The sequence below is a fragment of the Mesoplodon densirostris genome, chromosome 15 (assembly GCF_025265405.1).
Source record: "Mesoplodon densirostris isolate mMesDen1 chromosome 15, mMesDen1 primary haplotype, whole genome shotgun sequence".
Classification (NCBI taxonomy): Eukaryota; Metazoa; Chordata; class Mammalia; order Artiodactyla; family Ziphiidae; genus Mesoplodon; species Mesoplodon densirostris.
In genome coordinates this window covers 33056704-33076458 of record NC_082675.1, presented here as the reverse complement: position 1 = coordinate 33076458, position 19755 = coordinate 33056704, and positions in this window count along the sequence as shown.

The window sequence follows — 19755 nt, the reverse complement described above, 5'->3', positions numbered from 1 at the left end:
CGTTGTTAATAATTTTACCTATACCACACTATATTTTCTGTTACATTTTCTCTGTTACAGCAGTATTTCCCTAAGTGGACTCTCCAAAATTAGACTTCCTTTAATGGGTTTAGATATAAATAATTGCACAGAGATCTACTTAAATGTCAGTGTTGGTTCAGAAAGACATTGTGTAAATAATAGTGAAGAATTAAAACTAATTTTAAAGAAATTATACCAAAAGCTTCAAAAACAAGGTAATATGTATATTATAGTATTTTGAGTTAATGACTTAAAATCTGTATAGAAATCTTTTTATTTTCACACTTGTACTTTTTTTAGTAGAACAAAGCTATCAAAAAGTAGCATAAAAACACTGTTCCCAGGTATATTCTCTTGAATTTTTAAAAATCCAACTTACAGTATTTCTGATGATACTTAGTCTATGTAAACTGAACAAGGTAAGTACCCTCACATCAATATGCAAACTTCACTTCCCAGTGCAACCTCTACTGAATAAACTAATAGGATTTGGAGAAGGGCGTGAAAACTACAGAAGGAAAGCTATCAATGCCTTTAATCTTATTTTCATAGATATTGATGACATACCCATACTATCTCTAAGGTGAGAGATGTAGAAAAAGAAAAAAAGAAAATTCAGAGGTAAGCAATTCATATTTTCTTGAATAGCAATAAGCCCAAAACAACTGTAGCTAGAATGCCTTCTCTAAAAAATAACAGGTGGTATAATATGATGAACACACGCTAAATGTTAGGAAAGGTGGTTGTTATTCCTGCCTCTGCTGTGGACCCATCTTGGAAGAAATAAGCTGTCTCCACATGACATGTTTCACCACACACGGCACTTACTCTAGGGGTTACCAAGTTCAGGGTCTGGGTCTAGTTCTCAACATTGCAGGTCCAGAAACTTGAGTTTGTTAACACTCCAGAAGCACTCAGGCTAAGGGAACCAGCCAAATACAAGAGTGCTAATTATACTTATAGATATAAGTGTTACCAATTCGGGGTCCTTGGAGTCTTTAATCAATAGAAATTGATAAGAAGCCAGACGAGGAATTTAGGCAAGCCTTTATTGGGGCTCGTGCTGCAGCACAAGGTAGAGAAAACAAGAAACAGTTGCCCTTGCTCACTCCTCGATGTGGGGCAAACTGGTCCCTTAAATGGGGTGACAGTGGGGGCAGGCCACAGGGGTAGATTAGGTGGTGTGCCCACCCCTTTGGTGGTACCGGGTGCAGGGATCATGCGCAGTACCCTGCTTTTGTTCCTCCCAGCACCTCAGAAGTGACAGTTGATTTGTGCCCTTTTTGTATCTTATTGTTCATAATTTGCCACCACTGTGCATGTGTGCAGTTATTTTTAGTCCCTTATAGTTTCTTTGTATGCTGGAGGAGACATTTCTCCCGGTCCAAGCACTCTGGTAAAGGGTCCCAGGTCCTAGCTGTCTCCTAAGTGCCAAAAAATTCCACGTTTTCAGGTCAGAACAATCCCACCACCATAGTCTACAAAGGAAGGCAAACGGTTAAAAGATTGCCAAGTGACCATGAACTCAGGACCAGGAGAGCTGGCTTCTCTTACTGGGTGGGGTCAACAAGTGACAACTGTCTGATACAAGGATTCTCTCGGAGGGGTGCCTCCAGCTAAGAGACCCAAACGCTGCATCAGCTGGATGGGATACTATTCACTGAGGTCCTTTCCTTTTGCATTCCAGTCCTTGAGACATTCCTTGGTCACCTTGACTGGATCTGCGTGCTTTAGAAACTCCTTTACAGACCATCCCCTGGGGAGGGAGAGCTGCTTCTTCAGATTGTGAAGCCTTATGCAGGAGCCCGCTTCACTCACAGCCTTTTCTCAGTTTTGAAATGTGACCTATCTTCCAGGATTCAGCACTCATGACATCTCTTCCCTGAAGCATTTTGTTGCTTTACTTTTTTTCTTCTACGTACCCGTACATTTTGTTTACACACATCTAGATTGAATTTATATTATTTGGGGTTTCACTATAATTACTTATTAGATTATATATAACTCTGATAACTATGGTTTTCTGAAGAAGAGGATCCATATCTTTTAAGTTAGTGTTTAAATTTTTAATTATCTCTGGGGTTTTGCTTTTAGTTTTTGTCCTTTCTTTAGAAAAAAAAAAAACGACTCGTTTCAAAAAAATGCAGGAGGTAATGCAATTAATGCCCGTATATCCACCAATCAGAAGCAACATTTGTTAACACTTTACACTTGACATTTTTTAAGATACAAAACATTACACTGTCTATAAGGTTGAATTCCTTTCTCATCCCTTCATTTTCTCTGTGCCTCCTTTCCCAGGGGCAGCCCCCATTATAAATTTGGTGCCTATCCTTCTACTATAAGCCTTTATGCTTACAATATCTGAGTTTTGTCTCTTTTAAAGAAATCCTCCCTTTACCCAAGGTTATAAAAGATACTGTTTTTTTAAAAAAAATATTTTTAATCTTAGTGAATTAGTTAGGACCTCAAGTACATATTGAGCTGTAGGGGATCCTGGGCAGCCTTAATTTGCTCCTGACTCTAACAAGGATGCTTCTAAAATTAGCTTATTTACTGTAGGCTCTTGTACAGACCCTTTTTCAGGTTAAAAGAGTCCATTATCTTTTGTTACTAAGTGTTTTTTGTTTGTTTGTTTGTTTTTTAGTTTATTTTATTCAAGTATAGTTGATTTACAGTGTTGTGTTAATTTCTGCTGTACAGCAAAGTGGTTCAGTTATACACATCTAAACATTCTTTTTCATATTCTTTTCCATTATGGTTTATCACAGGATATTGAATATAGTTCCCCATGCTATACAGTAGGACCTTGTCATTTGTTTATTTGTTTTTACAATGAACAAGTTTGGATATTCTCTGATGCCCATTCAACTTCTATGGAGGTAGTCACTTTTTTTCTTGCTCATAATGACTTATTTCATAGAATTTATTCCTTTATTTCTGGGAGGATCTTAAACACACTTATTTAAAGGTCATTTTGATGTTGTTCTCTCCTTTGTACTTTATTACTTGTAAATTCGTCTTCCAATTTGGGTTTGGTGGCTGTTTTTCTCAGTGTTAATCATCTTGACGTAATGCTGAGTGAGGCCTGTTTCCTCCTCTCCCTCTCTTCACTGCCCTCCCTCTTTTGCCTCTGCCTGGGCCTCACCGTCTTGTCCAGAATCAGGTCTTTTCTCGGCAGCCTTGGCCTCCCATCCTACAGTGATGTGAGGGAAATGTAGGCACAGTCACCAAAGCCGTGAGGGACTTGGCCCAGGTCCCATACTCTCCTCTCTCTGGCTGCACCACAGGAATGCAGCAAAAGTAGCCATTTTCCAGCCCATTTAGTGCTAAAAGAGAGCACCCAGCCCAAGTTTTAGATACTAACTCTGGCTCCAGACCTCCATCGTGCAGGAGTTGTTTCTATTTCAACAAGATGACTGCCATTCATCTCTGATATTTCCGGACCCAGAAACTCCCAGGTTCAGCCCCGGCCTTCCACTGTGTGCCTGTGTGTTTCTGGAACATGGAAACGGCTGCCTTATCATTTTAATTTGTTTCAATGGCTTTGTTTGCCTCGGGATGGGTCCTTCAAAGATGAAGTCAGTGATTTTTCCAAGTTCCCAGTTCTCATTTGACTGGACTTCCCTCTCAGTGCCTTGCACAGTTCTTTGCACAAAAGAAGCGCTCAACAAATTTTCTGGACTTGAAGTCACTTCATCGTATGCAAAGGGAAGCTGAGTGAATGCTCATCAGAAATGTACTATAGAGGAAAGTCATTCAGTACAGCCTTGACTGGGATGGCCTTTAGGCCTTTCTGTGTCAAGGATCCCAAGATTTCATGTCTGTTTACCTGCGTGGAGCAGCTCCGAAGATGGGTGGGCACACTGGAACCATTGCCAGAACAGGCCATCATCAACTACTCAGTAAACAGGCTGATACAAGAAGAGTTGCTGTGTCTACAGTTCAACCCTAAGGAAGCTATTTAATATTTCCTATGTATGTTTTCATTATTATATCCTCGGATTTTTCTTTCTCTGTCTGCCTTCATTCATCGTCGTTAGGTTGAAATTTATGCACATAACCAGCCTATATTTGGAGTTATAAGTCTACTCTTCAGTCCCCATCTCATTTCCCAAGCTAAATTAACTTCACCTCCCACCCACCTTTTATATTCTTTGCCTTAGTCCTTGTCTCTGGTGCCAACTCTTTGGACTCTGGCCTTTAGAATGACCCAGAGAGGCTATTAAACAGAGCTCTAGACATGCAACTCTCCATCTTACAAAAAAAAAAAATCTGATTGCCCTTTTGAATCTTACGTTATCTTACCTTGGGTACCAACTCAGCACATCAATCTTAAGACTCTATTGAGGTTTCTATTACAGAGTTCCAATACATAAGCCAGTCCTCTGCTTTCATCTTTCTTCCACAGGCTTTACTTTAAGCCTGGAAATGAACCACCACCAAGATAAATGAACAGCAAACATGAATCAAAAGGTGGGACTTCTACTTTGTCACAAATAGTTTTAATAATCAAACTTAATTTTTCATGTGTACAAGTACCAATAAGCCAGAGCACCAGGCATTGATTTGTGTTCATTGAATTGTTTCATTGTCTACTCAGCGAGTAGATAAGATCTTACACTCCACTTATATTTTACCGTTCTTGTCCTGTATTTCAGTAGTATTTTCAAAATTTTGTACAATAATCTTCTCTGTTAGAGGCTTTGGTTAACATTTATCCAGGTGTTTCTTCTTTATCATTGTTACATTCCATTTTAAGCCCTAAGGGAAAATTTTAAGTAGCAAATTATGCAAATTACATAATTGTTTTCTTGTACAATATTTTTTTTGTCATACTGTCAATGCCTCTTTAATGCTTTTTTCTAAGTATTTCACTCAGTGTTAATATCATCTCTCACCACCTTGAGTAATTAGTATCATTTTTGCTATTTCACAAATGGAAAAACAATTATTATTTCTATGGTTTTCCTTTTTTTCAATAATGTTGTTAATTAGGTTTCGCTGATTTGTGACAATCCAGCCTTGAGAACATCCTATCTTAAATAACCAGATATCTGATAAGAAAACATTTAGTGGCATTTTTTTTGTAGGCCCACAAATAAAGATATGACAAAGCAAAAGTTAATACTGTATATTATTTTTCACCAAGTGTAATCTTGTGTTTGGAAAACAATTTATTAAACTATGTGCAAACTCATTTCTAGATATTAAGTGTATACATCCTTTACTTTGGAAGGGATTTACTGATTTCATTTTCTTTTTGAAATAAGACAAATTTAAATGCAAAAACAATCCTATGAGCAAAGCAAACATCAGCTTTTCATGACTTTAAGTCTTTATTCAAATCTGCCCACTCAGGGTGTACTCTTGAGCCCCATTTCACAAATGGGGTTTAGTGTCCCCCCAGGAGTGGGCAACCATGAGCTGAAAGTACACAAACCCATAGGCATCTTCCTGAAACATTGGTTTGTCTATAGCTTTGGCAGGAGGGAGAATTAAATTATTTGACTGATGATTAAAAAACATTATTTTTACATTAAAATAAACACAGATATATTATGGAGCAGAGACAAAACGTGCCTGGATTTTTAAGATAAAGCAGGTGACTTCAAAGATAATTTTGTTCTTCTAAAAACATTGTTCACATCGTCTGTATCCCAGAGAGCTAATTTTATTTTACTAATGTTATCTTTCTGTTAGAATTTTATCTCTTCCATAATTTCATACATGCATTCATTTATAACAAAAGATTTCTAGCAGGGGGACTAAGCTAGATTGTTTGTGAGTTATATGTCCCTTTGACTTGTATGTATCTTGACCCAGGTAGAAGATTGATCTTAGCCATAGCACAGAATAGCCTACGGAGTCATACCTGAAACACAGGTTTGTAATTCATGGTAATATGATTGTTATAAATTCTTATAACTTCTATTGTATGAAGGGATTTAACATTTTGTTGTGCATCAGCTATCTTCTTTACAAAATAAGAAACTAACCAACAACTATTACCATTGTAAAGTATTAACATGATTCTGGTTAACATTTGATATTAATATTAAGGCCCTGGTTAATATTCAGGGCGTATCTATTAGGAAGAAATGTTGTTCCCCAGTACATCACCTGCCTTGAGGGTGAACATGTCAGAAGTGAAAAGGCAGGTGCTTCTAATCACACCACATGGGCACAGACGTGTCTGTTTATTCATAGACTCTTGTGCTACTGATAAAATCCCTGTGGTCTTGTTTTATTAATGAATACAGGTCAACTTAGGCAACTTTGAAGGAAAGAATAAGAATCCAGTGAACTCAACTCAATTCATTTATTTCCCTCTAAATTCTCTTCTTATTTTTGCCAAATGTTGTTTTTTCATAGAGGAAATCAGGAAATGGTATGTTCTGCTCTTTCAAATTAATTTTAATTTTTATTTCCATGTGTCAACATAGTTTTCACAGTTGACATTATCACTCTGCTTTAGAAAATTAATTTTATTTCATATTTTCATGCATCAGTCACTCAGTTGATTTTTTTTTTTTTTTTTTTTTTTTTTGCGCTACGCAGGCCTCTCACTGTTGTGGCCTCTCCCATTGCGGAGCACAGGCTCCGGACGCACAGGCTCAGCGGCCATGGCTCACGGGCCCAGCTGCTCCGTGGCATGTGGGATCTTCCCGGACCAGGGCACGAACCCGTGTCCTCTGCATCGGCAGGCAGACTCTCAACCACTGCGCCACCAGGGAAGCCCTCAGTTGATATTTTGATAGCCCTGCAGTGGCCTTCTGTTGTAATAGAACAGATTTGGCTTAGCCCTCTCCTATTCTTAGCTGTTCGGGTTTTCCCAGTTATGTTTTTGTTTTTGCAATCATAAATAGCATTACTATAAATATTGCTAAGTAAATAACTTTTTAATCTGTGTATTTCCTTGGAGAATGTTCCATAGAGCAGGATTATTCTGCCAAATTATATCCAATAGTTTCATAGTTCTCACCATGTCTTTTTTTTTCCCCAGAGAATCTAAAACAATTGAAAATGTGACCAGAAACATTTAAAAGTTATGTCATTTAAAACAATTTATGTCACTCTCAGATCCAACAGATGCCAAATTGACAGTCTATAATTTCTATTTATTTAGTAAATATGTATATGATGGTATCTTAATGTTGCTAAAATTTATATTTATTAAATAATGCTGGAGATATGGATTAATCAGTGTGATGATTTCTTTACTGCAGTTCCCTATTATTGAATGCTCAGTTCATTTCCTTTAACCAATTATCAAATGGAATTTGAGGGTGAGTCGTTATAAATTTGTCTCAATTATTTGCGTATTTTAGAAAGCAAGCTTTTTTAAAAAAGAGTATCAAATGTATCACGTACACAGAAACGTACAGAAAAAATATAAAATTACACTGATAACACCACATAGAGGGAGAAATAAAATACATTGATGTAGCTGAAGCCTCTGTGTAGCCCTCCTCAATTCAGGTCCCATCCCTCCATCTCTAGAGCAGCCATCACTCCAACCATGTGCATTTTTATTCTATTCTTACATATATATGTATAAATAAAACATGCGTGTTTTCCACCTTTTGTTAAGTATAGTTTGTGTTTTTGGTATCTTGTCTAAGAAACTTCAGGTCATAAAGATATTTTCCCATGGTTTCTTGTTTTGTTTTGTTTTGCATTTTGAAATTTTTTTAAAATTTTAATTTATTTATATTTATTTTTGGCTGTGTTGGGTCTTCGTTTCTGTGCGAGGGCTTTCTCTACATGGGGCAAGCGGGGGCCACTCTTCATCGCGGTGCGGGGGCCTCTCACTGCCGTGGCCTCTCTTGTTGCGGAGCACAAGCTCCAGATGTGCAGGTACAGTAGTTGTGGCTCGCGGGCCTATTTGCTCCGCGGCATGTGAGATCTTCCCAGACCAGGGCTCAAACCCATGTCCCCTGCATTGGCAGGCAGATTCTCAACCACTGCGCCACCAGGGAAGCCCTGTTTTTGAATTTTTGAATTTTATTTTATTTATTTTTTTATACAGCAGGTTCTTATTAGTCATCAATTTTTTTTTACATCTTTATTGGAGTATAATTGCTTTACAATGGTGTGTTAGTTTCTGCTTTATAACAAAGTGAATCAGTTATACATATACATATGTTCCCATATCTCTTTCCTCTTGTGTCTCCTTCCCTCCCACCCCCCCATCCCACCCCTCTAGGTGGTCACAAAGCACCAAGCTGATCTCCCTGTGCTATGCGGCTGCTTCCCACTAGCTATCTATTTTACGTTTGGTAGTGTATATATGTCCATGCCACTCTCTCACTTTGTCACAGCTTACCCTTCCCCCTCCCCATATCCTCAAGTCCATTCTCTAGTAGGTCTGTGTCTTTATTCCCGTCTCGCCCCTAGGTTCTTTAGGACCTTTTTTTTTTTTTTTAGATTCCATATATATGTATTAGCATACGATATTTGTTTTTCTCTTTCTGACTTACTTCACTCTGTATGACAGACTCTAGGTTCCTTCCACCTCACTACAAATAACTCAATTTCATTTCTTTTTATGGTTGAGTAATATTCCATTGTATATATGTGCCACATCTTCTTTATCCATTCATCTGTTGATGGACACTTAGGTTGCTTCCATGTCCTGGCTATTGTAAGTAGAGCTGCAATGAACATTTTGGTACATGACTCTTTTCGAATTATGGTTCTCTCAGGGTATATGCCCAGTAGTGGGATTGCTGGGTCATATGGTAGTTCTATTTTTAGTTTTTTAAGGTACCTCCATACTGTTCTCCATAGTGGCTGTATCAGTTTACATTCCCACCAACCATGCAGGGGGGTTCCCTTTTCTCCACACCCTCTCCAGCATTTATTGTTTCTAGATTTTTTGATGATGGCCATTCTGACCTGTGTGAGATGATATCTCATTGTAGTTTAGATTTGCATTTCTCTAATGATTAATGATGTTGAGCATTCTTTCATGTATTTGTTGGCAATCTGTATATCTTCTTTGGAGAAATGTCTATTTAGGTCTTCTGCCCATTTTTGGACTGGGTTGTTTGTTTTCTTGATATTGAGCTGCACGAGCTGCTTGTATATTTTGGAGATTAATCCTTTGCAGTTGCTTTGTTTGCAAATATTTTCTCCCATTCTGAGGGTTGTCTTTTCGCCTTGTTTATGGTTTCCTTTGCTGTGCAAAAGCTTTGAAGTTTCACTAGGTCCCATTTGTTTATTTTTGTTCTTATTTCCATTTCTCTAGGAGGTGGGTCGAAAAGGATCTTGCTGTGATTTATGTCATAGAGTGTTCTGCCTATGTTTTCCTCTAAGAGTTTGATAGTCTCTGGCCTTACATTTAGGTCTTTAATCCATTTTGAGTTTATTTTTGTGTATGGTGTTAGGGAGTGTTCTAATTTCATACTTTCACATGTACTTGTCCAGTTTTCCCAGCACCACTTATTGAAGAGGCTGTCTTTTCTCCACTATATATTCTTGCCTCCTTTATCAAAGATAAGGTGACCATATGTGTGTGGGTTTATCTCTGGGATTTCTATCCTGTTCAGTTGATCTATATTTCTGTTTTTGTGCCAGTACCATACTGTCTTGATTACTGTAGGTTTGTAGTATAGTCTGAAGTCAGGGAGCCTGATTCCTCCAGCTCTGTTTTTCTTTCTCAAGATTGCTTTGAATATTTGGGGTCTTTTGTATTTCCATACAAATTGTGAAATTTTTTGTTCTAGTTCTGTGAAAAATGCCATTGGTAGTTTCATAGGTGTTGCATTGAATCTGTAGATTGCTTTGGGTAGTAGAGTCATTTTCACAATGTTGATTCTTCCAATCCAAGAACATGGTATATCTCTCCATCTATTTGTATCATCTTTAATTTCTTTCATCAGAGCCTTATTATAATTTTATGCATACAGGTATTTGTCTCCTTAGGTAGCTTTATTCCTAGATATTTTATTCTTTTGTTGCAATGGTTGCAGTGGTAAGTGGGAGTGTTTTCTTAATTTCACTTTCAGATTTTTTCATCATTAGTGTATAGGAATGCTAGAGATTTCTGTGCATTAATTTTGTATCCTGCTACTTTACCAAATTCATTGATTAGCTCTAGTAGTTTTCTGGTAACACCTTTAGGATTCTCTATGTATAGTATCATGTCATTTGCAAACAGTGACAGCTTTACTTCTTCTTTTCCAACTTGGATTCCTTTTATTTCTTTTTATTCTCTGATTGATGTGGCTAAAACTTCCAAAACTATGTTGAATAATAGTGGTGAGAGTGGGAAACCTTGTCTTTTTCCTGATTTTAGTGGAAATGGTTTCAGCTTTTCACCATTGAGGACGATGTTGGCTGTGGGTTTGTCATATATGACCTTTATTATGTTGAGGAAAGTTCCCTCTATGCCTACTTTCTGGAGGGTTTTTATCATAAATGGGTGTTGAATTTTGTCAAAAGCTTTCTTTGCATCTATTGAGATGATCATATGGTTTTTCTCCTTCAATTTGTTAATATGGTGTATCACATTGATTGATTTGCATATTGATCATGGTGTATGATCATGGTGTATGATCCTTTTAATGTGCTGTTGGATTCTGTTTGCTAGTATTTTGTTGAGGATTTTTGCATCTATATTCATCAGTGATATTGGTCTGTAATTTTCTTTTTTTGTAGTATCTTTGTCTGGTTTTGGTATCAGGGTGATCATGGCCTCTTAGAATGAGTTTGGGAGTGTTCCTTCCTCTGCAATTTTTTGGAAGAGTTTGAGAAGGATGAGTGTTAGCTCTTCTCTAAATGTTTGTTAGAATTCACCTGTGAAGCCATCTGGTCCTGGACTTTTGTTTGCTGGAAGATTTTTAATCACAGTTTCAATTTCATTACTTGTGATTGGTCTGTTTATATTTTCTATTTCTTCCTGGTTCAGTCTTGGAAGGTTATACCTTTCTAAGAATTTGTCCATTTCTTCCAGGTTGTCCATTTTATTGGCATAGTGTTGCTTGTAGTAGTCTCTTAGGATGCTTTGTATTTCTGTGGTGTCTGTTGTAACTTCTCCTTTTCCATTCCTAATTTTATTGATTTGAGTCCTTTCCCTCTTTTTCTTGATGAGTCTGGCTAATGGTTTATCTTTTGTTTATCTTCTCAAAGAACCAGCCTTTAGTTTTATTGATCTTTACTATTGTTTTCTTTGTTTCTATTTCATTTATTTCTGCTCTGATCTTTATGATTTCTTTCCTTCAGCTAACTTTGGGGTTTTTTTGTTCTTCTTTCTCTAGTTCCTTTAGGTGTAAGGTTAGATTGTTTATTTGAGATTTTTCTTGTTTCTTGAGGTAGGCTTGTATAGCTATAAACTTCCCTCTTAGAACTGCTTTTGCTGCATCCCATAGGTTTTGGATCATCATGTTTTCATTGTCATTTTTCTCTAGGTATTTTTTGATTTCCCCTTTGATTTCTTCAGTGATCTCTTGGTTATTTAGTAACATATTGTTTAGCCTCCATGTGTTTGTGTTTTTTACACTTTTTTCCCTGTAATTCATTTGTAATCTCATAGCGTTGTGGTCAGAAAAGATGCTTGATATGATTTCAATTTTCTTAAATTTACTGTGGCTTGATTTGTGACCCAAGATGTGATCTATCCTGGAGAATGTTCCATGCGCACTTGAGAAGAAAATGTAATCTGCTGTTTTTGGATGGAATGTCCTATAGATATCAATTAAATCTATCTGGTCTATTGTGTCATTTAAAGCTTCTGTTTCCTTATTTATTTTCATTTTGGATGATCTGTTCATTGGTGTAAGTGAGGTGTTAAAGTCCCCCACTGTTATTGTGTTGCTGTTGATTTCCTCTTTTATAGCTGTTAGCAATTGCCTTATGTATTGTGGCGCTCCTATGTTGGGTGCATATATATTTATAATTGTTATATCTTCTTCTTGGTTTGATCCCTTGATCATTATGTAGTGTCCTTCCTTGTCTCTTGTAACATTCTTTATTTGAGTTTTCACATTTCAGTGTTGACTCCACCTGTGCTGAAATGTTTTCTATGGAATTCCTTTGTTGAAGTCCTTAACAGTACCTCAGAATGTGTCTGTCTTTGGAGATAGGGCCTTTAAAGAGTTAATTAAGGCAAAATGAGTTCATACAGGTGGACCCTATTCCAGTGTGACTGGTATCCTTCCAAGAAGAGATCAGGAAACAAATATCACACAGACCAATGAGTGGCCATGTGAGGACAGAGAGAAGGTGGCCATTTGCAAGCCAAGGAGAGAGGTCTCAGGAGAAACCAACCCTGCCCTCACTCCCTCTTGCTGTTTTATGCCCCTGGGTTACATTATCTGATGGAATTAGAGCCTCCAAATCTGTGAGAAAATGAATTTCTGTTATCTTAGCCACCAGTCAGTGGTATTTTGTTATAGCAAACCTTGGCAAACTAATACATTATATTTCATTAAAGTATCAATCCCACTGCATGAGATTGGTAAACTCTTTTTCCAAGGCCCAGCTCTTGCCTTTCTGGGCCTCCAAGCCTTCTCCTAGGTGGTGTTAAGAAAACTCCCCCTAAGAAAGTTAGGAAGAAAATTAACATCCATAAAATGCCTCTTCTGTGCTAGATGCTAAGAAGAGTTAACATTTATTGAGATGTTACTGTGTTTAGCTAAGCACTTTTCATAGATTATACAATTAAATCCTTCACATAAACCTGAAGATAAAGTGATCTGCTAAAGTCCCACAGCTAGAAGGTGATGAAATCAGGTTTGAAGGCAGACAGTGACCTCACAGCCCTGTGCTGTGCTACCCCACCCACCCCCTGCTCTTCCTCCTCTGCTGCAGAGTTGCGTGTCCCTGCTCTGTGCATCCTTACATCAGCTGTCCTCCTTGTTGTCTTCCGAGTTCCTTCTTCACAAAGATTCTCCATCACCTGCTGGGCAGTGGGGATAAGAGCTTTACTATTTTAGAGAAGATGCGTCTTGCATTCAAGCTGTTGTTTCCTTAGTAGGACACATCCTTTCCACCCTTTGAAATCCTTGAACCCTTTCCTCTCCTGCTACCTGTGGGTTACGGTTACTTACTCAAAATTAACAATCTTTCAGAAGTCTGATAACCATCTCAGAAACCTTACTACCCATCACCCTCCCTGGTTCCTTATACTATCTCCTCTTTGTGTACATTGAAATAGAACCCTCCCTCTTTTTTTTTTTTACAAGTGGATTTATGCTTCTTGAGTTACATTATCTGATGTGCTAACAATCCTTCCAGAAATAATGATACTGTAATACATGGTTCTCTCCTCAGTCTCAGAGCTGCATCATGGATTATTTTTGAAAGTAGATGAAAACATCAAATAGCTCAATCTATTTACTTTCATGTGTGGGAAAAATGACTCAATTTTGTTTTACTATCAGCTGTGTTTTTAAAAATACCATTAAATGCTTATCCTATATTGTATACAGACCTAGAATATGTCTGAGAATGGCTGTGAACCACATTTCTGATGAATTTTATGTCAGTGGAACATGTGGCTGACGAAGCATGCTCACAAATTGGATTCTGTCCCTATTTTTAAGCACCCCCTCCAACTACTATTTTGGCAGATATATTCAGTCATACCTTAAACAACATTTCTTTTTTTTTCTTTTTTTTCTTTTTTTGCGGTATGTGGGCCTCTCACTGCTGTGGCCTCTCCCGTTGCGGAGCACAGGCTCCGGACGCGCAGGCTCAGCGGCCATGGCTCTCGGGCCCAGCCGCTCCGTGGCATGTGGCATCTTCCCGGACTGGGGCACGACCCCGTGTCCCCTGCATCGGCAGGCGGACTCCCAACCTCTGCGCCACGAGGTAAGTCCTAAACAATATTTCTTACTAAATAACATTCTAGATCTGGTATAAGAGGCAGCACAGTATAGTAAAAAGAGATTTAGCCCCGAGAGAAACGGAAGATCTTGATTTCTGCATGACCTTGGGCAAGTCATTTAAATTCTCTGACCCTCAATTTATCCTACAAAATTCAAACTAAAAGTTTTAAAGGTCTTTCTAACTCTAAAGTTGTTCAGTGTGAACAAAACTAAACTGTTAAAAGAAACACTAAATTATATACATTTGATATAATGCATCCTGTGCCCCCTACCCCCAGGCTCAGGTATCCACAGCTGACCTCAAAATGGGCCGCCTGTCAGGAAGAAGGCAGAATCACCAATCTACTGAAGTTTAAATCTGAGCTACCAGAGAAATGACCACAATGGCTGTTATGAGGCAGAATGATGCCTGGAAATGGAGGTTAAGTCTTATTATTAGAAAAATAACAAAAGTTATACATGAGTACCTACTTGCAAACGTGGGTGGAGTTTGCAGGTCCTTGCATTCAGGGAGGGAGGATCTCAGAACATGAATGCACGTGTGCAGGTGGGGCTGTGGAGCTGCTGGTGTGTGTGTGGTGACAATAAAGGTCCCACCGTTAACTCAGCCTGGATTTGAAGTATAAATTGCTAAAAATAAAACCATGTAAGAAATCATCTTGTACGGCAGTATTCCAACTTTAGCCACAGAATCCTTTCTTGGGTTGAAATCTGTTCTAGAAACCAGATAAAAGCAGAGCTGCTGTGCTTCTGCCTGAAGAGATTTCTGCCACACTCACGTCCCCTCGCTCCAGTGCAGTCGTGAAGCTGGGTGGGAGTCCCTCTGCTCCTGGATCTCACACCTGTTTAGGGGTCTGGCTGCTTCCAGGAGCCACTGACCTTGCTTCCTCTTTCTTTGCCCCTCCAGCCTAAAGAAATCGCTTTCTAGTTTCAGGACTCTCCACTCGAACTAACTACTCTTGTAGGGAATCTTCATCCCTGGAGGGTTTATGTTGTTAATTTATAAAAGCAGCAGCCTTGGACCCTTCTGGGGTTTCTCGGCCGCCTGGACCTGAGCAGGGCTGGGCTCCCAGCATCCCGGCTGAGCCAGGGACGTGGGACATGGGGGTGGGGAAAGAAGGAGGAGGATGCCATCAGGATATCTAGTCAAGCAGTTTCCCATGTATTCGGCGGTGATTTGATTTTTTATCAGTCTGCTCCATTAGACTGTAAATTCCGTGGAGGCTGAACCCACATTGGTTTCCCCTTTGCCCCTGTAACTGGGCAGCTCGCTCAGTAACTGGCTGATGGTAGATACTCAGTCAAGATGGAGGGAATAAATTAACCGCTAGAGCCGCACAGAGGACACTCCGAAAAACACGCATGTGTCCAAATCTTTGACAGAATGACACTTTAACCATCTGGAATTTGCATCCTGTTCTCTAAATCTAACAAATTCCCCTGTGTCCCTTCGCAGATTTTCTAATGGCTCTCTCTTAACTGTCAGCGAGTATTACCTTGTATCTCATCTAACTGTTCTCTTTGCAGATGTCTGTTTCTTCCAAGGTGCCTTCTGTAGAAATGGCTTATCACTGGTCGTAACCCTTTCATGCAGCTCTTTGTATACTTGAAAACACGCAGGTCATCTGACTTTTCTTCAGATAATTCAAACTCTTAATACTAACCTAATTTTTCATTACTCTCTAATTTTGACTGTTATTTTTTCTCTGGTTTCAGCCAAATGTCTTCATGTTATTAATTCTATGCAATTAATTACATAATTCTTCATGAATTAACCTTTGCTCTGCATTCCTCCTGCAAAACATACTAGCATGTGCTCACAGCCCGCTCATAGCAGGGGCCTGGCTCCTAAACTGCTTGCTAAAAAAAACTGAGCTCAAGTTCAAAGCCTGGCTCTGATACTTCCATCCATGTGAACTTGAGCAAGTGACTTAATGTTGTGCAGTAATCATAGCTCTGACCTTGGTGGTTTGTTGGGAGGTGAGTGAGTTACCGTGTTTAGAACAGTGGATGAAACAAAGTATGCATTCAGGAAATATTAGTGGGACTTCCCTGGCAGCCCAGTGGTTGACTTCACACTTCCAGCACAGGGGGCATGGGTTCCATTCCTGGTCTGGGAACTGAGATCCCATATGCCACGTGGCACGGCCAAAAAAAAGAAATATTAGTGATTATTTCTGTTGTTGTTGTTGTCATTATTACTATTACCTTTCAGTCGCAACATACTCAGAAGAAAATTAAAGTGTATTAAGTCAGAGGGAGACTGCAGTAGGGGAGAAAGAAAAAAGGTTGGTAGGAAAGGGGTACAAAGATGAATGGAGACCTTGAAGATTCTTGCCCACTTCATTAATGGAGTCTAGACTTTTATCCCCAATTCTAGCATGATGCCTCGTTCATGTTACATGTTCAAGAAGTAATCATTGGATTGGATGAATCCACTTTACCCGCTTACCATTTATATAACCTCTCTCTCAGCAGTCAACTTTTTTTTTTTTTTTGCGGTATGCGGACCTCTCACTGTTGTGGCCTCTCCCGTGGCGGAGCACAGGCTCCAGACGCGCAAGCTCAGCGGCCATGGCTCACGGGCCCAGCCGCTCCGCAGCACGTGGGATCTTCCCGGACCGGGGCACGAACCCGCGTCCCCTGCATCGGCAGGCAGACCGTCAACCACTGCACCACCAGGGAAGCCCAACTTTTTTTTTTTAATGCACGCTTTCCCACTTGCCAGTCATGTGACTAAGAGACATGTAAATGACACATCTGAGTTGTTGAGTCATCATTTATCAGTTGATTATGATTATATAATCATGGGTTGAAATGAAAATTAAACAAGATAATGTTCTTGGTATTTTGGTATGTGCTCAGTAATGTCCTCTGACATTATTGTTACACAAAGCACAGCACAGACATAGTGATGTCCCCAGGAAGTGAATTTACATAGCCTGAGAAGGTAGTTCTTCAAAGATTTTAGTAAGGAATGTTTTATGTATTCCCCATTGACTTTAGTATTTAACAGATAATTGCAGAAGCTGCTGTGGAATTCCAATTTTGGAGAAATCAGTGTTGTTTTTTGTTTTCCTTTTCTTATTTTAAACTGTTTTTAAACTGTTAAACTTTTTTTAAACTGTTAAATAACCACAGAACAAACTAAGTGTCTCCCTGAAGGGACTTCTTTGGAGAACCCTGTCCCAAGGGTGGCATTTTACAAGCAATTTTGAGAAACTCTAGAATTGTTGCTAAAAGAATCCAACCTCTGGGCTTCCCTGGTGGCGCAATGGTTGAGAGTCCGCCTGCCGATGCAGGGGACGCGGGTTCGTGCCCCAGTCCAGGAAGATCCCACATGCTGCGGAGCAGCTGGGCCAGTGAGCCATGGCCGCTGAGCCTGCGCGTCCGGAGCCTGTGCTCCGCAACGGGAGAGGCCACGGCAGTGAGAGGCCCGCGTACCGCAAAATAAACAAATAAATAAATAAAAGAATCAAACCTCACAGCCCAGGGTTCGTCTGCAGGGGCTGCAGGTGATGAGGCCTTATATAGATGACAAATACCTCCACATGTGCTCAGAATGCATTGCTCCAAAGTTTAATGTTCAGAAACTGAGTCACACCAAACTGATTACAGCCCAAAGTGCCTAAGGCAACACAAAGACCCAAAACTGATCATGGAGCTGCTACACAGGCAGGGCAGCAATATTCTGTTGTTCCGCTTGGCCATCCTGTGTGCTCTGCTTCTGCAGAGTGGCATGGCCATATGGCTGAGATCCAACATCTCAGCACCCGGCCCGGGCTTCAGGAGCCCTGGGGCCACCTCCTCCCTCACTCAGGTCTCCTGGGACGGCTCCCAATCAGATGGTTCTTCCTGCAACACAATGATATGTCCTTTATTTATGCTGTTTCTGTCTTACATTGACTAGTTTGGGATCCTATAAAAATCCTACTTGTCTGCTGCTCAAATTCCTGCTTCCCAAAGAAAACTATGGCATCAACCCAGATGTGAATGTCTTACATGTAAGACCAGTGACTGTAATTCAACATGTATCATCAGTCCTTCGTGACCAAAGTCATCTCAAGAAGGTAAGGATGGTTCAGTTTTAGAAGATGCTTAAATATTGGTACACCATGTCAATGGACTGAACTTTTAAAAATAATAATCTAAATAATCTAAATAGATACTGAAAAAGGAATTTGACCAACATCAGTACCGATTCCTAATAATACCATCAATAGAAATGGGAATTTGAGGATGCTATCTCGAGGAAATAAAGAATATGTAGTTTAGATCAGAAATGAACAGTGTGCTTGGGAGTAACTACTAGAAACAGCCTCATGAAACTCCAGCATAAAATAAAAGAGCCCAATATTAGAGTTATTATTGAATATTTTAAGTAGTTTTTTGACAATTACCAGAGTGCACGAAACAAAAATATGCATAGGTATAGAAAAGGAAAAGATAAAATATTGTACTTTGTAGATGGCATCATTTTAAGCCTAGAAGTGGCCAAAGAATCAACTGAAAACTTGGGAGAATTTTAAAAACTCAATGAAGTGATTATGAAGTAAATATACTAAAATTAATAGTGTACTTTTATTTATATTTTTAATAAAAATAAAAATAGTGTATTTTTATTTATAGTCAGCACTATAAAAACTTGTAATTAAAAAAGTTCTTTTTAAAAAATTGTAATTAAAGAAGTTTCCATTTGTAATAGTAACTTAGACAGTATGCCTGGGTACACAGTCTTAGTTGTGGCCTAAACAGAAAAAAGGCAAAATATGGAGTGTCAGAGAGATGGGTGTAGATGAGACATTAGCGTGGGGATGACGCCTCTGCGTCACATGCAGCCTGGCCAGCAGAGAAGCCCCCAGCTGGCCCAGGTGGTGGTGGGGCTCTTCCGACTCTCCAGGGGCTCTGGAGCCTCCGGTTCCTCTGCCTGGACCCTGGATCCCCAGGTATCCTCAGGGCTCACTCCCCGCCTACTTCCTGCCTCCTTGTCACTGACCCTCACTCTGGCCATTCCATTAAAATTGCCCAGCTCCAGCCAGACCCATCCCCTTGCTCTGCTTTATTTTCTCCGTTGCACTGATCACTTTGAACATACATCAACCCATTTACTTGCTGTGTCTCTTCCTGCTAATGTAAGCTGCATGAGGGCAGGTTTTTTTTTCCCCAATCGCTATTGTTCACTGCTGTATGAGCAAATCAGTGAATGAACGAAACTAAATCCACATAAATTTCAAAGAAAGAAAAACACCAGAAATAAGACATTCAGTATGCTATGGGAATGATATTATGAGTGACCATTTTTCTTTTATTTTCCAAACTTTTTGTAATTGGGTTATTACCTTTATTTATTACAAATAATTTCATATTTTAAAACAATTCTTGTTCTGCCTAGGTAGTTCACTTCCCAAGTTGTTTGCTAAGAAAAAGGAATACGTACACAGGAAGCAGCAGGTGAATTATACAGGTTAACAACAAAAACAAGCACACAATCTATTTTCATTAGGCCACCTTTTGATTTCGTTGTTTTAAATCTTGTGATAGCCCTAATTATAACTGTTATCTGTGTCTTGAGACCACATTTTTATCTTCACCTTTTAATTACCATCTTTTTTTTAAATGGAACAAACTTTTCCTCCAGCTTATCCCAAAGAGAAATTAGCTAGTAAGATTAATTGAACTTCATCAAAATGTTCTTAAATATATACTCTTTTCTTTCAAGTGGAATCCTTCTTTCATTATTAATGCTCAGTGAATTTTCTGTTTTAGTTTCTTCGCAGCTGCTGGATCTATTGTTTTCAAAAAGCCAACTCACTCTTACCACTTAGACACATTTTTGGACTATTATATTTTAAACTGAGTTACTAAAAATTAAAATTATTTGTTAAGTGGTTGCTTTAAG